Consider the following 23,632-nt stretch of genomic DNA (forward strand, 5'->3'; position numbering starts at 1 on the left):
CCAAGAGCCGGGCTATACGACCCTGGCTTTACATAGAGTAGAGACCCCCGGACAGAATCCCCTCCGACAGCCCCCTTACCGTATTCCTGAAGCAGTCCAAGAAGGAATGCGGAAGGAGATACAGGGGATGACCCAGCTTGGAGTCATCAAGCCCTCCTACAGTCCTTGGGCTTTGCCTGTAGTCCTGGTGCCCAAGAAAGATGGGACCACTCGGTTCTGTGTGGACTACAGGTGGCTTAACGAGAAGACCACCACTGACGCCTACCCGATGCCCTGGGTAGACGAATTACTAGATCGTATCGCCAGGGGACGTTATCTGACTACAATAGACCTGTGTAAGGGCTAATGGCAGATTCCCCTGGCCGAGGATTCTATCCCCAAGTCGGCCTTCGTCACCCCGTTTGGCTTGTACCAATTCCGAGCCATGCCATTTGGGATGAAGAATGCCAAAGAAGGCTACCTTCTAACGTATGGTGGATAGACTTCGCGATGGCTTCCAGGTATTTGCCTGTGCATACCTGGATGACATTGCGGTCTACAGTGGGTCTTGGGAAGAACACATGGTCCATGTAGGGGTAGTCCTGGATAAGATTTGGGCCGCTGGCCTGACTTTAAAGCCAGATAAGTACAATCTGGGTATGGCTGAAGTGCAGTACCTGGGTCACCGAGTGGGGTGTGGAAACCAGAGACCGGAGCCAGCCAAGGTACAGGCAGTGGCTAACTGGCCCACACCTATCACTAAGACCCAGGTGCTAGCCTTCTTGGGGACGGCAGGGTACTATAGCCGTTTTGTCCCTGACTACAGTGCCATAGCTAAGTCCCTGATGGCTCTGACTAAGTAAAACTTACCTAAGCAAGTCCTGTGGTCTCCAGCTTGTGAGGCCGCGTTTCAGACACTGAAGCAGGCTCTTGTGAATTCTCCGGTCTTGGCTGCCCCAGGCCCTAACAAACGTTTTCTCGTCCATACAGAGGTTTCCATGTTTGGACTAGGGGCTGTGCTGAGCAAGTCGGGGAGGATGGAGGAGAGCACCCTGTCGCATGTCTCAGCAGAAAGTTACTACCTCGAGAAGTGAGTTATGCGGCAGTAGAGAAAGAGTGTTTGGCCCTGGTCTGGGCACTAAAAAAGTTAACCATCTACCTGTTCGGGCAGGAATTTTCTCTTATCACGGACCACAACCCATTGGTCTGGCTTAACCGGGTCTCCGGGGACAATGGCAGGTTGCTACGGTGGAGTCTGACCCTGCAACCTTACAATTTTACAATCAGTTATAGACCCGGTAAGCAGAACGACAATGCTGATGGGTTGTCCCGACAAACAGACGTCTCTCCGGCCCCCGAGTTCCAAACATCCCAAAGTTGACCCGAGAAGGATCAAGCTGAGTCTGCCGGAGTGTCTCACAAGAAGGGAGCTGTGTGAAAGCACCGTCTGTCTATGGATTGCTTGTATTCTCACGCCATTCGTCTGTTTGTTCGGCTGTTGCCTTGCCCTTACAGGCCCGATGTTTTCCCTTGTTTTCTACCGAAGAACTACCAAACGGCCGGCCACCCAGCATGGAAGTGTGCTGCTTGTTAACCTCTTGGCCCCATTAGAACGTGAACTGGGTGGTCGTCGTTCGCATACCAACCACGAGGCTGCAGCCATCTTGGACACACGAATGCCCAGCAGTGTTCGACGATGATTCTATGGAACGCAAAATGGATACTATTTTTCCCGAACACCACTGAAAGCCGCCCGCCTCCCTTCTTGGTTTGTTCCTGCATACTAACACCGGCCCATCCGATACGTACCACACGAAAGACATTACCCTCAGATAGCTGTGCCATGGAGCCGTGCATACCAAAAGACTATGTGAAAGACTTTAGCTCCTTGGCGATTGGACTATGTGTATAGGATATGAGTGCCATTCGGTCATAATGTGAGCTCAGATCCAAGCTATCTGGAGATGTTATGTTTCACTATTCGCGTCGGTACTTTGTGTTTTATGTATTTTTATGCTCTTTTTCACCGACGATAAAAATTTTGTTTTATCTCTATCCTGGGAGATAATTGGATTACTTCCCAATTGTCTTCTTGATAGAGGGGAGGGCTTGTGTAACTAAAGGGGAAGGGTTTTTGTCTGTGCCACTGTGATTGGCTATTGTATCTCCTGTGTCCCAGTCTTCCTTCTGGTCCCCTAGGGGAGTGTCCACTAGGTGGGAGACCTGCATAAATACCGGGCAGGTAGCCCTCAATAAACCAGATTCCTGTTTAACCATCAATACAGAGCCTCGTCTCGTACTGGAATATTCTTTTGCCTGTTCCGGAAAGGTGGATTTCACATGGTTGCAATTCGGTGGATTCGAGTGTTCGTGGGTTGCTGCTCTCTTCGCCAGGTGAATCGCCCGAACGGTATTAACCTTCACTATATTGGGTTATACCGTAACACTGATCAACTCCATGCGACGGAGATGTGTTGCACTGCGTGAGGCAAATGGTGGCCACACCAGATACTGACTGGTTTTCTGACCCCCCCCAGTAAGCAAAACTGTGCACATTTCAGAGTGGTCTTTTATTGTGGGCAGTCTAAGGCACACTTGTGCAATATTCATGCTGTCTAATCAGCACCTTGATATGCCACACCTGCGAGGTGGGATGGATTATCTCTGCAAAGGAGAATTGCTCACTAACACAGATTTAGACAGATTTGTAAACAATATTTGAGAGTAACGGGTCTTTTGTGTTTTTAAAAAAAGTTTCAGATCTTTGAGTTCAGCTCATGCAAAATGGGAGCAAAACCGAAAGTGTTGCGTTTATATTTTTGTTCAGTGTACATAGCAGCTTGGCTCACCACAGAGATGGACAAGGTGTGGTGCACATCAACTGCAACGTTCCAGATTCAAGCCCTCTTTCTCACACAAGGACTGTTAACCCGTTATATAGGGCTATACTCAGGATTAGAGTTGAGTGAACCCGAACTGTAAAGTTCGGGTTCGTACCAAACTTTAGGTTTTTTGGCACCCTGACCCGAACCCGAACATTCATGTAAAAGTTTGGGTTCGGGTTCGGTGTTCGGCGCTTTCTTGGCATTTTTTTAAAAGCTGCACAGCAGCCAATCAACAAGCGTCATGCTACTTGCCCCAAAAGGCACACACAGCCATGCCTACTATTGGCATGGCTGTGATTGGCCAACTGCAGCATGTGACCCAGCCTCTATTTAAGCTGGAGTCATGTAGCCACGCCCGTCACTCTGCTCGAATTAGTGTAGGGAGAGGCTACAGCTGCTTTGAGGGAGAGATCAGGGAGAAATCTTATCAAGAACTGTTTTTTGTACTCAGCGATCTACAGCAAATGTGTTTTGTGGGTGCAGTGCACAATTTTTTTAAGCCTGCCCTGAGCCAACTACTGCTGAAAATTAACTTTTTTTTTTCAGTTAGTCAATATCAATACCTGATCGGCAGCCATTTTATGCAACGATAGTGCACCAGCACAGGCTATCTGCATGTCTGCAAGATCAGAAATACAGCTTTTTGCTTACTGGGGTTAAAAAAAATGCATCTGTTAAATATAGTGCACATCTGGGATTAGACAAGCATAAGTGATTGTCACATTTAGGCCAGAAATACGGCTTTTTGGTTACTGGGGTGAAAAAAGCCTCTAATATATTGCACATCTGGGATTACACATGCATAAGTGACTGTCACATTTAGGCCATAAATATGGCTTTGGCATACTGGGGTGGAAAAAGCCTCTGATATAATGAACATTTGGGATTACACATGCATAAGTGACTGTCACATTTAGGCCAGAAATACGGCTTTTTGGTTACTGGGGTGAAAAAACCCTCTAATATAGTGCACATCTGGGATTACACATGCATAAGTGACTGTCACATTTAGGCCAGAAATACGGCTTTTTGGTTACTGAGGTGAAAAACCCTCTAATATACTGCACATCTGGGATTACAGGTGCATTTAGGCCAGAAATACGGCTTTTTAGTTACTGGGGTGAAAAAAACCTCTAATATACTGCACATTTGGGATTACACATGCATTAGTGACTGTCACATTTAGGCCAGAAATACGGCTATTTGGTTACTGGGGTGAAAAAACCCTCTAATATACTGCACATCTGGGATTAGACAAGCATAAGTGACTGTCACAAATACGGCTTTGGCACACTGTGGTTAAAAAAGCTTCTAATATATTGCACATCTGGGATTACACATGCATAAGTGACTGTCACATTTAGGCCAGAAATACGGCTTTTTGGTTACTGGGGTGAAAAAACCCTCTAATATACTGCACATCTGGGAACCTGAACCCCTCATCCCTGACCTGGCCGCACCACCAACTCTACGGGTGGGCCAAATCAATAACTCAGTGTTGACCTTTAACCCAAGGGTGCAACCTCATGTTCTGCCATGGAAGCAGCCCCAAGCACGCTCAGCTTGCCTTCCAGAACCCCTTCAGCTGGAGGTTCTACCCACCTCTGCACTGGCTAGGGATACCGGCTTGCAGCATGTCACAGCTGCATTCACCAGGCTGACTGCACAGCCAGCACCTAAGGACACCATTTCAGGACAGTGGCGCACTACTACTGATGCAACTTTGAGCTACCAAAGGCAAGAGCGCCCCCTAATGCGCTTCAGTAGCTCAAGCAGCGAGGAGGACCTGGACTTCCTTCTCGGAAAATGCTCCTTTAAAAAAAATAAAGGACTAGGGTTGAGCGAAACCGAACTGTAAAGTTCGAGTTCGTACCGAACTTTAGGTATTTTGGACCCCGGACCCGAACATTTCAGTAAAAGTTTGGGTTTGGGTTCGTTGTTCGGCGATTTCTTGGCGCTTTTTGAAAGGCTTTTTAACTGTGTGACCTTAGAAGCCATCACAGCCATGCCTACTAATGGCATGGCTGTGATTGGCCAGTGCAGCATGTGACCCAGCCTCTATATAAGCTGTAGTCACGTAGCGCCGCACGTCACTCTGCTGTTCTTAGTGTAGGGAGAGGATGTGGCTTTCAGGGAGAGAATGTGATTTCAGGGAGAGAATAGGAAAGAATCTTTTATCAGAACTCCAATTGAACTCAGCGATCTACATACATTTAGTTGTGTGGGTGCAGTGCACAATCTTTTTACCCTGCCCTGAGCCCAGTGACAGAAAAAAATAACTTTTATCCGTCAGTGCACAGTGCACGCGTAAAACACTCTTTTTGTGCAAAATACACTATTTTACAGCCCTAGCTGCATCTACACATGTGAAATTCAAGGGTTATATACTGCTGTCATATTCTGTTATTAAACAAACACCCATTTTGGGCAAAAAACTTAATTTTGCTGCCTTTGCTGCATATGTCATTGTGAGATACACACTTTATATACTGTGGTTCTATTCAGTTATTTCAAAAACAACCATTTTGGGCAAAAAACTTAAATTGCGGCCTAATCTGGATCTGTACATGTGAGATACACACTTTAGATACTGTGGTTCTATTCAGTTATTTGAAAAACAGCCATTTTGGTCGAGAAACCTAAATTGCGGCCTAGTCTGGATCTGTATGTGTGAGATACACACTTTAGATACTGTGGTTATATTCTTCTATTAATAAAACACCCTTTTTGGGCAAAATACACAATTTTACAGCATCAGCACGTGTAAAATTCAAGGGTTATATACTGCTGTTATATTCTGTTATTAAACAAACACCTATTTTGGGCCATAAACTTAATTTTGCAGCCTCTGCTGCATATGTCATTGTGAGATACACACTTTAGATAGTGTGGTTCTATTCAGTTACTTAAAAAACAGCCATTTTGGGAGAAAAAACTTTAATTGCGGCCTAGTCTGGATCAGTACGTGTAAGAAACACACTTTAGATACTGTGGTTCTATTCAGTTATTTGAAAAACAGCCATTTTGGTCGAAAAACTTAAATTGCGGCCTAGTCTGGATCTGTTCGTGTAAGATAGACATTTTAGATATTGTGGTTATATTCTTCTATTATTAAACACCATTTTTGGGCAAAATATACAATTTTACAGCCCTTGCTGAATCAGCAAGTGTGAAAGTCAAGGGTTATATACTGCTGTCATATTCTGTTATTAAACAAACACCCATTTTGGGCTATAAACCTAATTTTGCAGCGTCTTCTGCATATGTCATTGTGAGATACACACTTTAGATACTGTGGTTCTATTCAGTTATTTGAAAAACAGCCATTTTGGGCAAAAAAAATTAATTGCGGCCTAGTCTGGATCTGTACATGTGAGATACACACTTTAGATACTGTGGTTATATTATTCTATTAATAAAACACCCTTTTTGGGCAAAATACACAATTGTACAACCCTTGCTGCATCAGAACGTGTAAAATTCAAGGTTTATATACTGCTGGCATATTCTGTTATTAAACAAACACCCGATTTGGGCCATAAACTTAATTTTGCAGCCTCTGCTACATATGTCATTGTGATACACACACTTTAGATACTGTGTGTATATTCTGTTATTTGAAAAACAGCCATTTTGAGCAAAAAACTTCAATTGCGGCGTAGTCTAGATTAGTACGTGTGAGATACACACTTTAGATACCGTGGTTCTTTTCAGTTATTTGAAAAACAGCAATTTTGGGCAAAAACTTTCATTGCCTCTTAGTCTGGATCTCTACGTGCGAGATACACACTTTAGATACTGTGGTTCTATTCAGTTATTTTAAAAAAAAGCCATTTTGGGCAAAAAACTTTGATTGCAGCCTAGTCTGGATCAGTATGTGTAAGATACACACTTTAGATACTGTGGTTTTATTCAGTTATTTAAAAAACAGCCATTTTGGTCAAAAAACTTTAATTGCGGCCTAGTCTGGATCTGTATGTGGGAGATACACACTTTAGATACTGTGGTTATATTCTTATATTATTAAACACCCTTTTTGGGCAAAATACACAATTTTACAGCCCTTGCTGCATCAGCACGTGTGAAATTCAAGGTTTATATACTGCTGTTATATTCTGTTATTAAACAAACACCTATTTTGGGCCATAAACTTAATTTTGCAGCCTCTGCTACATATGTCATTGTGAGATACACACTTTAGATACTGTGGTTCTATTCAGTTATTTAAAAAACAGCCATTTTGGGCAAAAAACTTTAATTTTGGCCTAGTCTGGATCAGTATGTGTAAGATACACACTTTAGATACTGTGGTTCTATTCAGTTATTTGAAAAACAGCCATTTTGGTCGAGAAATCTTAATTGCGGCCTAGTCTGGATCTGTATGTGTGAGATACACACTTTAGATACTGTGGTTATATTCTTCTATTAATAAAACACCCTTTTTGGGCAAAATACACAATTTTACAACCCTTGCTGCATCAGAACATGTGAAATTCAAGGTTTATATACTGCTGTCATATTCTGTTATTAAACAAACACCCCATAAACTTAATTTTGCAGCCTTTGATGCATATGTCATTGTGAGATACACACTTTAGATACTGTGGTTATATTCAGTTATTTGAAAAACAGCCATTTTGGGCAAAAAAACTTTAATTGCGGCTTAGTCTGGAGTGGTACGTGTGAGATACACTTTTTATATACTGTGGTTCTATTCAGTTATTTGAAAAACAGCCATTTTGGGCAAAAAAATTTAATTGCGGCCTAGTCTGGATCAGTACGTGTGAGATACACACTTTAGATACTGTGGTTCTATTCATGTTTTTGAAAAACAGCCATTTTGGGCAAAAATCTTTAATTGCGGCCTAGTCTGGATCTGTACGTGTGAGATACACACTTTAGATACTGTGGTTATATTCTTCTATAGGGTTGAGCGAACCCCAACTGTAAAGTTCAGGGTTCGTACCGAACTTTAGGATTTTTGGACACCGGACCCGAATCCGAACATTTTAGTAAAAGTTTGGGTTCCGGTTCGGTGTTCGGCGATTTTGAAAGGCTGCAGAGCAGGCAATCAACAAGCGTTTAACTCTGTGCCCTTAGAAGCCATCACAGCCATGCCTACTAATGGCATGGCTGTGATTGGCCAGTGCAGCATGTGACTCAGCCTCTATATAAGCTGGAGTCACGTAGCGCTGCACGTCACTCTGCTGTGCTTAGTGTAGGGAGAGGACGCTGCTGCTGTGAGGGAGAGAATAGGAGAGAATCTGTGATCAGAACTCGAATCTAACTCAGCGATCTATATACATTTAGTTGTGTGGGTGCAGTGCACAATCTTTTTACCCTGCTCTGAGCCCAGTGACAGAGAAAAATAACTTTTATCCGTCTGTTAGTTAGGTGGGCGGCCGCGGCCATTTTATGCAAGCTCAGTGCACCAGACCTGCATCTAAACTTTTGTGACATTGAAATCCAAGCTTGAAATACTGCACTAATAATCGTTTTTTTTTTTTTAAACACCCTTTTTTGGCAATATACAACATTTGGTGTCTTTGCAGGATTAGTCAGTGTGCAATTTAAGCTAGAAATATGCCATAATTTTCTGGGTTTTTAAAAACACAATTTTTTGGCAAAATACACAATTTTACAGCTCTTGCTGCATCAGCACGTGTGAAATTCAAACGTTATATACTGCTGTCATATTCTGTTAGTAAAAAAAAACACCCTTTTTTGCTAAATACTTAATATTGCAGCCCTTGCTGCATCTGTGATTGTTAAAAACAAGTTTTAAAAAATTAAATAATTTTCTGGGTTTTTGAAAAAACACAACTTTTTGGCAATATCCAATATCTGGTGCCTTTGCAGGATTAGTCAGTGTGCAATTTAAGCTAGAAATACAGCCATAATTTTCTGGGTTTAAAAAAAAAAAATTTGGGCAAAATACACAATTTTGCAGCCCTTGCTGCTTCTGCACGTGTGAAATTCAAGGGTTTTTATACTGCTGTCATATTCTGTTATTAAACAAACACCCATTTTGGGCAAAAAACTTTAATTGTGGCCTAGTTTGCAACTGTACGTGTGGGATACACATTTTACATTCTGTGGTTCTATTCAGTTATTTGAAAAACAGCCATTTTGTGCAAAAAACTTAAATTGCGGCCTAGTCTGGATCTGTACGTGTGAAATACACACTTTAGATACTGTGGTTATATTCTTCTATTAATAAAACACCCTTTTTGGGCAAAATACATTTAATTGCGGCCTAGTCTGGATCAGTACATTTGAGATACACACTTTAGATACTGTGGTTCTATTCAGTTACTTAAAAAACAGCCATTTTAGTCAAAAAACTTTAATTGCGGCCTAGTCTGGATCAGTATGTGTGATATACACACTTTAGATACTGTGGTTATATTCTTCTATAGGGTTGAGCGAACCCAAACTGTAAAGTTCGTTTTCGTACCGAACTTTAGGATTTTTGGATCCCAGACCCTAACCCGAACATTTTAGCAAAAGTTCGGATTCGGGTTCGGTGTTGGGCGCTTTCTCTGCGCTTTTTAAAAGGCTGCAGAGCAGGCAATTATTAAGCGTTTAGCTCTGTGCCCTTAGAAGCCATCACAGCCATGCCTACTAATGGCATGGCTGTGATTGGCCAGTGCAGCATGTGACCCAGCCTCTATATAAGCTGGAGTCACATAGCGCTGCACGTCACTCTGCTGTGGTTAGTGTAGGGAGAGGATGCTCCTGCTGTGAGGGAGAGATTAGGAAATAATCTGATATCAGAACTCAAATCTAACTCAGCGATTTACATAGATTTAGTTGTGTGGGTGCAGGGCACAATCTTTTTACCCTGCCCTGAGCCCAGTGACAGAGAAAAATAACTTGTATCTGTCTGTTAGTTAGGTGGGCGGCGGCGGCGGTGGCCATTTTATGCAGACTCAGTGCACCAGCACAGCATATGTGCTTTTGAGACATTCAAATCCAAGCTTGAAATACTGTACTAATAATCTGGTTTTAAAAAAACACCCTTTTTTGGCAATATACAACATCTGGTGTTTAATTCTTTAATTGCGGCCTAGTCTGTATCTGTACGTGTGAGATACATACTTTACATACTGTATTTCTAAAATGTCATTTTAAAAACAGCCATTTTGGGCAAAAAACTTTAATTGCAGCCTAGTCTGGATCAGTACGTGTGAGATACACCCTTTAGGTACTGTGGTTCTATTCAGTTATTTGAAAAACAACCATTTTGTGCAAGATCCTAAATTTGAAAAATATGAGGAGAGCGTCAAATAAGGGACGTGGCCCAGGTCGTGGTTCTGCTGGTGGAGCTTCTGTTGCAGGGAGAGGACGTGGTCGATCTGTGCCAGCTACACGCACAAGTGAAACCTCTTCCTCGGGTGCGAGTAGGCAACAAAACCTGCAGCGGTATTTGGTTGTACCTAATGCAGCTCCAGTTCCTTCACATTGTCTCCCTCTCAGTCTCCTGCTGAAAGATCAAAGTTGGCACCTGCAGCCGATGTCCATCAGTCTTTCACCTCACCCCCTTGCAAATCAGCCAAGCAGTCTGAGCCCCAAGTCATGCAGCAGTCTCTAATGCTTTTTGGATGACTCTGCTATCAGGGTTTCCCAGGGCCATCCACCTATCCCTGCCCCAGAAGTGGAAGAGATTGAGTGCACCGATGCCCAACCACTTATGTTTAAAGATGAGTACATGGGAGGACCATCGCAGCACGTCTCAGATGATGACGAAACACAGGTGCCAACTGCTGGGGCTTTCGAAAGTGTGCAGACTGACAAGGAGGGCAGGGATGAAGACTGGGTGGAAAATAATGTGGAGGACGATGATGTCCTCGACCCCACATGGAATCAAGGTTATGCGAGTGACCTATATAGTTCGGAGGAAGAGGCGGTGGTCGCACAGAGCCACCAGCACAGCAGAAGAGGGAGCAGGGTGCAAAAGCGGAGCTGCCGTCCCCTAGACAGTACGCCTGCTACTGCCCACCACAGCAAGGGACCGAGCACATCAAAGCCAGCTCCAAGGAGTTCCCTGGCGTGGCAGTTCTTCAAACAATGTGCTGACCACAAGACACGAGTGGTTTGCACGCTGTGCCCTCAGAGCCTGAAGCGAGGCATAAACGTTCTCAACCTGAGCGCAACATGCATGACCAGGCATTTAAGTGCAAAGCATGAGCTGCAGTGGAGTAGACACCTCAAAAACCAAGAAAGGTCTCTGGCTCCTCCTGCTTCCTCTTCTGCTGCAGTCTTGGCCTCTTCATCCACCTCTGGAGTGACAGTGCCACCTGCCACCCCGCAAACAGAGGATCTGCCAGCAACACCGCCACCTGGGTCACCAAGCATCTCCACAATGTCCCACGGAAGCGTTCAGCTCTCCATCTCCCAAACACTGGAGAGGAAGAGGAAGTACCCCGCGAACCCTAGCCCTGAATGCCAGCACTTCTAAATTACTGGCCTTTGAAATGCTGTCATTCCGTCTGGTGGAGACTTGAGAGTTTTAAAGGCCTTATGGCGGTGGCTGTCCCACAGTACGTCGTGCCCAGCCGCCACTACTTTTCCAGGCGAGCCATCCCTTCCCTGCACAACCAAGTGTGGGACAAAATCAGGTGTGCACTGTGCAACACCATCTATGGCAAGGTGCACACGACTACGGATACGTGAACCAGTAAGCACGGTCAGGGACGTTATATCTCCATAACATCACATGGGTACATGCAGTGGCGGATGGGCCTGAGGCGGATAGCAGTTTGGCGCATGTCCTTCCACCACCGAGGATTGCAGGGCGCTTCAGTTTGCCTCCTGTTGCTTCCTCCTCCTACATCGCTTCCTCATCCTCTACCGGCTCCTCATCCGGTCAGCGTAACACCTTCACCACTAACTTCAGCACAGGCAGGGGTTAACGACAGAAGGCATTTTTAAAACTTATCTGTTTGGGGGACAAACCCCACACCATGCACGAGCTGTATTTTTAAAACTTATCTGTTTGGGGGACAAACCCCACACCATGCACGAGCCTTGAACAACAGATCGATGAGTGGTTGGTGCCAGTGAGTCTCAAGCCCGGCCTGGTGGTGTGAGATAATGGGAGAAATCTCGTAGCAGCTCTGGGACTAGCTGGTTTGACGCATATCCCTTGCCTGGCGCATGTGCTGAATTTGGTGGTGCAGAGATTCCTTAAAAATTACCCCGAAATGTCAGAGCTGCTGCATAAAGTGCGGGCTGTCTATGCACGCTTTCGGCGTTCTCACTCTGCTGCTGCTCGTCTGTCAGCGCTGCAGCGTAACTTTGGCCTTCCCGCTCACCACCCATCTTGCACATGCTGGCCAGACTGTGCGAGCAGCAGCAGGCGATAGTGGAGTTTCAGCTGCAGCAGGCACGGGTGAGTGGCTCTGCAGAAAAGCACCACTTCACCACCAATGACTGGACCTCCGTGCGAGACATGTGTTCCTTGTTGCGCTGTTTCGAGTACTCCACCAACATGGCCAGTGCCGATAAAGAGAGGCCGGACCTGGACGAAGGTAAGGGGAGGGCGCCATGATGGGTTTTGGTAGGAAGGGCCGGGTGGGAATTAGTTAACCGTGGGGGGGGGGGAGGAGTTAGGGTGATTAGTGGGGTGGAGTTTAGGGGGTTAAATAGGGGTGACCGGCAGTTGGCCGGCGCCATTTTTTGGAAGAAGAAAATCTGGAGGCGAGGTGCTGCGGCTTACCATTTCGGCCGTAGAGGATTTGTTGCAGCAGCTGCGGGCGGAGGCGGCGGTCCGAGGTCCGGAATGGCTACAGGGTCAGGTAGCCGGTCTGCTGAGCGAGGGGGCGGCGGGTGCTGGGGGGGCGGCGCGCCTGAGCCCTGAGGATACCCCCCGGGTCCGGCGCCGGGTCAGGAGCCCCTCCGGGGACCCTCCGCGCCGGGGGGCCGTTGTTCAGACTCCCTCCAGGTCCTCCCGGCATGGGAGGAATCCATGCGTTCGGCGGGGCCCAGTGGGAGGCGGGGCGGCAAGTACTCCGTCTCCAGCAGCTTGCAGCGTGGTGGCCGGAGCTGGTACTGCAGGCTCCCCTCTCCAGGAGGGGGGGGGAGAGCTGCTCAGCGTGGGAGAGGCGGCAGTGGCGGCAGGGGACACGAGGCTGTGCACCGGGATGGTGGCGTGGTGCACAGGCCTTTGCAAGGTGACGGACAGCAGGCCGCTGGTCCTGCTCATCAGGAAGAAGAGGAGGAAGGCTCGTTTTCGGCGCACAGCGCGTCCAGCGTGGAGGAGGCTGGGATGCCCGGTCCGAGTGGCAGAGTGGCGTCCGGCGTGGTCGTTCCGGTGACGGGGTCGCATTGTCAGGATTCAGGACTGCCAGCTGCGGGGTTCACAGCGCCCCGGCAGCCAGGTGAGGCGGCGTTGGGTGCTTTTCTTGCGCTAGCGCAGGGGTCGGGGCTGGGGGGTGTCGGTGGGGGGCAGGTTGATATGCTTGGGTTTGGGGCGGTTATTGTGTGGGGGCTAGTGTGGAGTCGGGGGGTAGTGTGTCCGGGGGGGGCCCTTTGCAGGCGGGGGGGTTGGGTCTGGTGTGGGCGTAGGGCCGGGGGGCTCGTGTTTCGCGGCGGCGGCTTCGGTGTCGGTACAGAAGCAGGCTGGCGGCGACGAGGAGGCCGCGGGTGGATGATGCTGCCCGTGGGGAGGTTTATGTGTGCTTTGAGGGCCCGCTGGGTGCGCACTTGAAGCAGGAGGTCAGGGATCGGATTTGGCAGGGGGAGTACGTGGATATTTTTTCACTGCTCCCCCTGGAGCGTTTTAATCTGGACGTGGCGAGGCGGGACGGGAGAGGGAGGAGGATGAAAAGCGGCGTTATAGGCTGATACCGCGCACGTTTGCAAATTGGCTGCAGGCGTTCGCCATTTTGGCTAGCGTGATTGGGGAGAGGGCGCCTGACAGCTGTTCGGGGCTGTTATGCTATTTGGACGCGATTGGGGAAGCGTATAGGGTGTATGGGGGTTCGGGGTGGTTGAGGTATGACGAACAGTTTCGTCAGCGGAAGGCGGTCCGCCGGAGTATGCGGTGGGACCATAAAGATATAGGGTTGTGGATGAAAGTGATGGCGCCGATGAGGTCTGGGCAGCCCTTTCAGGGGGAGCAGGGGGGATCAGGTCAGTCGGGCTTTGCAACGGCAGCTGCCAAGGGATTGTGTTTCCTTTTCAACGAAGGGAGTTGCAAGTTCGGCCCCAAGTGCAAGTTTAAGCACGAGTGTTCTTCGTGCGGGGGGGGAGGTCACGGGGCCAGCTGTTGTTTCAAAGGGGCGAGGCAGAAAGGGGGCGAGGCTGGTGGAAAAGGGCAGGACGCCGGTGCGGGTGGACGTGATGGCGGGGTTCCTCGATAGGTACCCGGACAGGGGGGCGGCGGAATTTTTGCGGAAGGGATTAGCGGAGGGGTTTAGCATTCCGTCTCGCCCGGTGGAGAGGGGGTTTGGGGTTGGAAAGAACTTGAGGTCGGCTTTGGAGCACAGGGAGGTGGTGTCGGAGAAGCTGGCCAAGGAGGTGGCGCTGGGTAGGATGGATGGGCCGTTTTCTGAACGGCCTTGGGAGGATTTGAGGGTTTCTCCTTTGGGGGTGGTGCCCAAGAAGGAGCCGAACAAGTTTCGGCTCATTCATCACTTGTCTTTCCCAAAGAGGGCGTCGGTCAACGATGGTATTGACCCTGAGCTTTGTTAGGTGGTTTATACCTCCTTTGACGCGGCGGTAGGTTGGGTGCGTAAGTTGGGGCCGGGGGCCTTGCTGGCTAAGACGGACATCGAAGCGGCGTTTCGGTTGTTGCCCGTGCATCCTGATAGTTTGCACTTGTTGGGTTGTTTTTGGGATGGCGGGTATTTTGTGGATCGGTGTCTGCCGATGGGGTGCTCGGTGTCTTGTGCTTATTTTGAGACCTTCAGTTCCTTCTTGGAGTGGGTGGTCAAGGATGTGTCAGGGTGTGGGTCGCTGATTCACTATCTTGATGACTTTTTGTGCTTGGGTCCAGCGGAGTCCCGGGTTTGTTCATTGTTATTGTCTACGTTGCAGTGTGTTTTTGAGTCGTTCGGAGTGCTGTTGGCGGTGGAAAAGACGGTGGGGCCCGTGACGAAGTTAAGTTTTTTGGGCATAGTTATTGATACGGTTCGGATGGAGTGTAGGTTGCCTGAGGAGAAGGTTAGGGATTTGAGGGAAGCGGTGGGGAGCGCGGTGAGGGCGCACAAGATTCGTTTGAGGGATTTGCAGTCGCTGTTGGGTAAGTTGAATTTTGCGTGTCGGATCATGCCGATGGGGCAAATTTTTTGTAGAAGGTTGGCGGCTGCGACCGGCGGGGTGGTTGCCCCGCACCATTTTATTCGCTTGGGTCGGGAGTTAAAGGGTGATTTGTTGGTTTGGGACCAGTTTTTGAGGCATTTTAACGGCAGGGCATTAGTGCTGGGTGAGGTGGTGGACAGTTTTGATTTTGATTTGTATTCGGATGCGGCTGGGGGGATAGGTTACGGGGTGTTCTGTGGTGGACAGTGGTGTGCGGGTCCGTGGCCGGAGTCCTGGGTGTTGAGGGGTTGGGTTCGTAAAATAGCATTGCTTGAATTGTTTCCGATTGTCTTGGCAGTGGTGCTATGGAGGGATAGGTTCCACGATAGGAAGGTTCGGTTTCACTGCGACAACCTCGGGGTGGTACAGGCGATTAATGGTTTGACGGCCTCTTCCCCCCTGGTGGTGAAATTGTTGCAGCATTTGGTGTTGTGTTGCTTGGAGATTAATGCTTGGATTGTGGCGGTGCATGTGCCAGGGGTTGAGAACGGTGTTGCTGACTCTCTTTCTCGTTTGCAGTGGGAGCGTTTTCGGCAGCTCGCCCCAGAGGCGGAGGCAGTCGGGTTGGTGTGTCCTGAGTCCCTCTGGGAGCTCTTGGAGGTACGGTAGCTGGGTTGTTGAGGGAGTCTCTGAGTGCTGGCACCTGGGTGGCGTACGGTAAGGCGTGGAGTGAGTGGGAGGGGTGGTGTGCTGAGTTGGGGGTGGGGGTTGATGGGGGTGAGGTTCCCTTGGTGTTGTTTGTGGGGAATTTGGCGGAGATGGGGAGGTCGGTGGCGCAGGTGAATCAGGTCATGGCGGGGTTGGCGTTTGGTTTCAAGCTTAGGGGCTTACCCGATTGTACCAAGACCTTTTTGGTTCGGCAGGTGTTGAAGGGGTGTAAGAGGAGGAAGCGTGTTGCGGATCGGAGACGCCCGGTTTCCTTTGCTCTGTTGTTACGGTTGGGGGAGCGGCTTGGTCTGGTTTGTCGGTCCGAGAGTGAGGTGCGATTGTTTGGTTTGGCTTTCTCGTTGGCATTTTTCGGGGCTTTTCGGCTAGGTGAGTTGGTGTTTCCTAGTGTTTCTAGGGAGGGGAGTTTGTGTTGGGTGATGTGGATTTGTATGGTGACCGGGTGGTGGTGCGGATTCGGGTGTCGAAAATGGATAGGGAAGGCAGGGGGTGCAGTGTGTCATTGTTTGAGATTCTGGGGTGCGGGTTGTGCCCGGTGCGTTGCTTGCGGCAGTATCGGGAGGGGGCGAGTTTTGGGGCCAGGGGGCCCCTGTTGAGGCATGAGGATGGTTCGTTTCTGTCGCGTTTTCAGTTCGTGGCAGTGTTTAAGAGGTGTGTGGAGACGTTGGGAATGGACTCTAAGCTTTTTACGGGTCATTCCTTTAGGATTGGGGCGGCTACGGAGGCGGTGAGATTGGGTTTGAGCGAGGAGGTGATTAAGAGGATAGGGAGACGGGAGTCTTCTCGTTTTCGGTCTTACGTGCGGTTGGGAGGTTGGTGAGTTGAGTTGTTGGCATTAATTTTCTTTTGTTTGTGTTGCAGGTGCGGTGTTGGTGTGGATTCTGGGCCACTCCTTTGTTTTCTGGGGTGCGCTGCGTGCGGATGTGCGGCCGGAGGGGCGTCAGCTTGGTTTTAGCAGGGACGAGGCGGTGCTGCGTTGATTGGGGTGTAGGGGTATGTTGTGGGGCAGTGTATTGAGGGAGGTGCATCGCTTTGTGAGGCTGGATCGTGCCCCCGATGTGTTGGTGTTGCATGTCGGGGGTAATGATTTGGGGGTTAGGCCGTGTAGGGAACTTATTAAGGATATTAAGTTTGATCTGTTGAGGCTGTGGTCTTTGTTTCCAGGTATGGTGACGGTCTGGTCAGACATTGTGGCCAGGAAGAAGTGGAGGGAGGCGCGTTCGGTTGAGCGGGTCAACAAGGCTAGGGTGAAGGTGAATAGAGCTATTGGGAGGTTTGTGGCACGTAATGGTGCGGTGGCGGTTCGGCATACGGACTTGGAAGCGGGGAGTGGTGGTTTTTGGAGGGCGGATGGTGTTCACCTGAATGCGGTGGGCATTGATCTGTGGGCTTTGGGCTTGCAAGGGGGAATCGAACGTGCTTTGCGTTTGTGGCGGAACGCGCCGGCTTGAGGGAGTGGGTTGGGTTCAAGCTGCGCGTTGTTGGCGGTGGGAGATCATAGAAGCTGGTGGTTTATGACGGTAGTGGAAATGGGAGGGCCTCAATGGTGGGGCTGGACTCTCATAGTTTAGGTACTTGGTTAATTGGAGAAGGCATCCATCAGCTGGTGTCTTCGAGCTGGTGCTTACGGCTGGAGGCAAGATGGAGTTGCCAGGTTGGCTTATGGTGGATGGTAGCATTTTGTGGCTTCTACGATCTCCCTCGTCAGGGGTTATTGTTAATTGTAATGTTATTATTATTATTTATGGATGTATTTGTTTTTATTAATAAACGGCTGCTGTGGCCGATTTAATCCAAGCAGAAGTGTGTGGTGTCTTATTGGGATGGTATTTGGTTGGGGGGAAAAAAGGGGAGGTTATGGTAGGCCCTGAGGGAATAACCAATAACCCATCATGCCGTTCTCACCGTTACTATCTTACTTCTATGCCTCCTTCAAACAACACTGCTGGTGATGATGGAGGAGGATGTGGCACAGGAGGAGGAGGAGGAAGAGGGATCATTTCCTAGGGTTTCCGGCCAGTCATTCACAAGTGGCTCAGAGGGTGGGTTCCTGCACCCACAAATGCCAGGTACACTATTGTCCAGCCAGGGCACAGTTTTGGAGGATGACGAGGTGGAGGATGAGGAGGAGGAGATGGAGGAGGAGGAACCATGTTCACAGCAGGGTGGCAACCAGACCAGCCCATGGGCATCACTGGTGCATGGCTGGGGGTACAGAGGACACAGATGATACACCTCCCACAGAGGACAGCTTTTTGTTGCCTCTGGGCAGCCTGGCACACATGAGCGATTACATGCTGCAGTGTCTCTGCAACGACCGCTGAGTTGCCCACATTCTAACTTGTGCTGATTACTGGGTGGCCAGGCTGCTGGATCCCCATTACAAGGACAACTTCCCTTCTTAATTCCCTCACTTGAGCGTAATTGTAAGATGCACGAGTACAAGCACACGCTGGTAGACGCGCTGCTGGTGGCATTCCCACCTGACATCGGGGGCCCAGTGGAAGCACAAGGCGAAGGCAGAGGAGGAGGAAGAGGTCACCAACGCAGCTGGGACACCGCCAGCAGCTCAGAAGGCAGGGTTAGCATGGCCAAAATGTTTAAAAGCTTTGTCAGCACGCAACAACAACCAGTACCACCGAGCTGATATGGAGCTTCTTAGCAGGAGGCAGCATTTCACCAACATGGTGGAGCAGTATGTGTGCACACGCCTACACGTACTGAATGACGGGTCTGCCCCCTTCAACTTCTGGGTCTCCAAATTGGGCACATGGCCTGCGCTTGCCAGTTATGCCTTGGAGGTGCTGGCCTGCCCTGCAGCCAGTGTATTATTCGAACGTGTGTTTAGCACTGCAGGGGGCGTTATCACAGAAAAGCTCAGCCGCCTGTCCACAGCCAATGTGGACAAGCTCACGTTCTTTAAAATGAACCAGGCATCGATCCCACAGGACTTGTCCGTACCTTGTGCAGAATAGACATGTATACCGGCACTAAGCAGCCATTGTTATACTGCAGCGCAATTGCTCATACTATACTAAATTACGTAGTTGACGCAGAGTCGGGTTTTAATCCATAAAGGGCATAAATCACCTAACATTCCTAAATTGTTTGGAATAACGTGCTTTAAAACATTAGGTATGATGTTGTATCGATCAGGTAGTGTAACGGTTACGCCCGCTTCACAGTGACAGACCAAACTCCCTGTTTAACGCACCGCAAACAACCACAAACAGTCCATTTGCACAACCGCAAACTCCCCATTTGCACAAGGTTGGATACCAAGCTAGCCATGTCCCGTTCCTTGTCCTCACTGATGTCATTGAAGGTCTCTTCCTCCACCCAGCCACGTACAACACCAAGGGTCCCCGAAAAGTGACAACAAGCCCCCTGGGACGCCTGCTGTGTTCGGTCTTCCACCTCCTCAAAGCCACCTTCCTCCTCTGACTCCTCTTCTTCAGACTCCTCTCTCTGCGTTACCTCTCTCTGCCTTATTATAAGGTGTGTTAAGTAGTACTATTCCTATCAGTTTAATTCCTGTTACGTCCCCTATCAGGGGACATGTATATGGCATCGATTTTAGGAACCAGGAGATGGAAAAAGACGCTTGGTCGGTCCTCCTACTTCAAATTTGGGGCACTGCGCGTGCAATCGAATGTGCCACCAGATATAAGCGGCGTGTTAAGTAGTAATATTCTTATCAGTTTAATCCCTGTTACGTCCCCTATCAGAGGACTAGTGATGAGCGGGAGGTGCCATATTCGATTTCGACGAAATTCGCGAATATTCGCTAGAATATTAGTTTCATATTCGTCAAAATCGAATATTCGTAATTTTTATAGTTTTCGCGATTAATATGCGACTTAAATAATCGCGTATCGCGATTCTAACTTAAGGCTACTTTCCTATTGGTTTGATATCTAGAATTAGTGAATATGACGAATGTATTCGTCATATTCCTCAAAACGAAGATAACAAAGTATTCTCCATCTTCGTTTTAGCTACCTATTCATCAACTTCGCTAATTCTAGCAATCATATAGGAAATTTGACTAGAGACAGCTAAGTTTAATTCGCTATGCGATTATATTACTTTGCTTTTTTTTTATAAATAGAATAATTATAATAATTATCAGGTGTTATAATTATTCTATTTATTTTTAAAAAAGCAAAGTAATATAATCGCATAGCGAATTAACTTAGCTGTCTCTATAGTACACTTTCCTATATGATTGCTAGAATAAGCAAAGTTGACGAATAGGGAGCTAAAACAAAGATGCAGAATACTTTGTTATCTTCGTTTTGTGGAATATAACGAATACATTCGTCATATTCGCTAATTCTACCAAGCCAACCATAGTAAACCAGGTCCAAGTTCAAATCGCAATTCGATTATTATAACTTGAATTAATCGAATTGCGATTTCAACATCATTCTCAAATCCGACAGTACATTCTAGTATATGGAGACGTTCCCATGGTGATGGGGACGCTCCATGAGCACGGAAGTCGGCAGAAGTGGCAACGGGCACTGACTGGAGCAGCCAGGAAGCCAGGAATCCTAAGGACAGGTAAGAACAACTTTAGGGAAGTGGGAAAGAAAAGAAAAAAAAGAATATTCAAAATATTGAATTTATAGCACTATATTCGAAATATTCGTGAATTAGCGAAGTGACGATATTCGCTAAAAAAAATTGATATTCGAATATTCGCACTCAACACTACAGGGGACGTGTAGGCGTCAGCCTTCAGGTCATCGGGAGGTTGAGCGAAGTGCCGGCGCATGCGCACTTCGCTCAATAAAGCTGAACGGAGAAGTCTGCATGGGCGCATCAGGCACAGGCCTGTGCGCACGCGCGGGATGTTAGAGAAGAAGGAGGGGGGAGTGAGGGAGAGCCGGAGGCGTTGAAAAGGATTCTAAGGCGGCGCTGATTACAGCAAAGGAGGAGCTGGGCACATCGCTGATGACAGCAAAGTGAGGAGCTGGGCATGAACGGCGGCGGGCGGCATCTTGGAGACATGAGCATCCTCCTGGGCACCTTAATCTGATGAATGACAGGTTAGATAAAACGTTTTTTACACTAAATGAGCCTACAGATTTAGCTTATAAGACCACATTAGGAATCACAAGGGCTCCATGCACATAACCATATTTTTGAATGTGGGGGTCAAAAACTGGTGACAAAATCCCTTTAAGTAGTACTATTCTTAACAGTTTAATCCCTGTTATGTCCCCTATCAGGGGACGTGTATATGGCATCGATTTTAGGAACCGCGAGATGAAAAACGATGCTTCGTCGGTGTAATGTGTAATGTACTGTGTAATGTACTGTGCAATCCTAATATGTGTTGTGTGTTAAGTAGTACTATTCCTATCAGTTTAATCCCTGTTACATCCCCTATCAGGGGACGTGAATGGAATAGATTTTAGACGACCACAAAGAGTTGTCAATAGTTGACACACTCATGACATAAATGTTATTCCTCTATGCGTCAATCTTGGTGTAGTGATGACTGTGCTCGTGCGCACGTTTGGGAGATTGCAGGCGATGGGGGTTTTCAAAGCCTATGGTCGTGCTGAGGTAGTTCAGTGACAGTTAAGTGACCCAGAAAACAATGATTCTGCAGTGTGGGCCTATTGTTGGCCTAGTAGGCTTTAATGATCACCTTAGATGATCACAAAGAAAATTAATGTTTTTTCTATGCAAAATTATCCAGCCGATCGCTTTTGATCTGTTCACAATGAAGCAACGACCTTATCATCTGGGGTGTGCCAACATTGCCATTGCCAACACACTCATAGAGGTGGTCGCTTCATTGTGATACGCAAGCCCCTTCACCACAACAAGGTAACGATCACGAAGGGGAATTGACACATGTGTGTGCCTTTTTTTTTTTTGGTTTTTGAAGCCACAGTGCAGCACCATAGGCCAGAAAAATTGATGTTTCCCAGGCTTGAACCCTAGTTGGTGGCAGATAAGTCACGCAAGTCATCCGGCATTCAGAGATAAAATACAGCAGCGTGTGGACCAAGGCAGCTCATCTCAGTCATCAGGCCTTTTTTAGTCGAATGTATCGCCCACTGTCAGTCCCTTCGGGATCCATCCCTCATTCATCCTAATAAAGGTGAGGTAATCTAGACTTTTTTGACCTAGGCAACTTCTCTTCTCAGTGACAATACCTCCTGCTGCACTGAAGGTCCTTTCTGACAGGACACTTGAAGCGGGGCAGGCCAGAAGTTCTATCACAAATTGGGATAGTTCAGGCCACAGGTCAAGCCTGCACACCCAGTAGTCAAGGGGTTCATCGCTCCTCAGAGTGTCGATATCTGTATTTAAGGAGAGGTAGTCTGCTACCTGTCGGTCGAGTCGTTCTCTGAGGGTGGACCCCGAAGGGCTGTGGCGATGCGTAGGACTTAAAAAGCTCTAAATTTCCTCCATCAACAATACATCTGTAAAGCGTCCTGTCCTTGCCGGCGTGGTCGTAGTAGTAGGAGGATTACTTTCACCTCTTCCCCTGTTAGATTCCTGTTGTGCTGTGACATCCCCCTTATAAGCTGTGTAAAGCATACTTTTTAATTTATTTTGGAACTGCTGCATCCTTTCCGACTTCCGGTAATTCGGTAACATTTCAGGCACTTTCTGCTTATACCGGGGGTCTAGTAGCGTGGCCACCCAGTACAGGTCGTTCTCCTTTAGCCTTTTTATACGAGGGTCCCTCAACAGGCACGACAGCATTAAAGACCCCATTTGCACAAGGTTGGATGCCGAGCTACTCATGTCCCGTTCCTGTCCTCACTAATCTCTCTGAAGGTCTGTTCTTCCCCCCAGCCACGTACAAGACCACGGGTCCCAGATAGGTGACAACAACGAGCACCCTGGGATGCCTGCTGTGGTTGGTCTTCCTCCTCCTCACAGCCACATTCCTCCTCTGACTCCTCTTCCTCATACTCCTCTTGCAGCTTTGCCGCAGGTCCCAAGCGATGATGACAAGGCTGTTTCTGGTGGTGATGGTGACCACAACTCTTCCTCTTCACGCTCATCTACAGCCTGATCCAGCACTCTTCGCAGGGCACGCTCCAGGAAGAAAACAAATGGGATGAGGTCGCTGATGGTGCCTTCGGTGCGACTGACTAGGTTTGTCACCTCCTCAAAAGGACGCATGAGCCTACAGGCATTGCGCATGAGCGTCCAGTAACGTGGCAAAAAAATTTACAGCTCCGCAGAGGCTGTTCTAGCACCCCGGTCATACAAATACTCATTGACAGCTTTTTCTTGTTGGAGCAGGCGGTCGAACATTAGGAGTGTTGAATTCCAACGTGTCAGGCTGTCGCAAATCAAGCGCCTCACTGGCATGTTGTTTCGGCGCTGAATGTCTGAAAAGTGCGCCATGCCCATGTAGGAATGCCTGAAATGGCCACACACCTTCCTGGCCTGCTTGAGGACGTCCTGTAAGCCTGGATACTTATGCACAAAGCGTTGTACGATTAGATTACACACATGTGCCATGCATGTGTCAACTTGCCCAAATTCAATGCCCCCAACAAATTGCTTCCGTTGTCACACACCACTTTGCCGATCTCCAGTTTGTGTGGAGTCAGCCACTGATCCACCTGTGCGTTCAGGGAGGACAGGAGTGCTGGTCCGGTGTGACTCTCTGATTTCAGGCAAGTCAACCCCAAGACGGCGTGACACTGTCGTATCCGGGATGTGGAATAGCCCCTGGGGAGCTGGGGGGGTGCCGTTGATGTGGAGCAAGACGCAGCAGCAGAAGAGGACTCAGCCGAGGAGGTTGTGGAAGA

Source organism: Bufo gargarizans, chromosome 3 (genome assembly GCF_014858855.1).
Source record: "Bufo gargarizans isolate SCDJY-AF-19 chromosome 3, ASM1485885v1, whole genome shotgun sequence".
In the NCBI taxonomy this organism is placed as follows: Eukaryota; Metazoa; Chordata; class Amphibia; order Anura; family Bufonidae; genus Bufo; species Bufo gargarizans.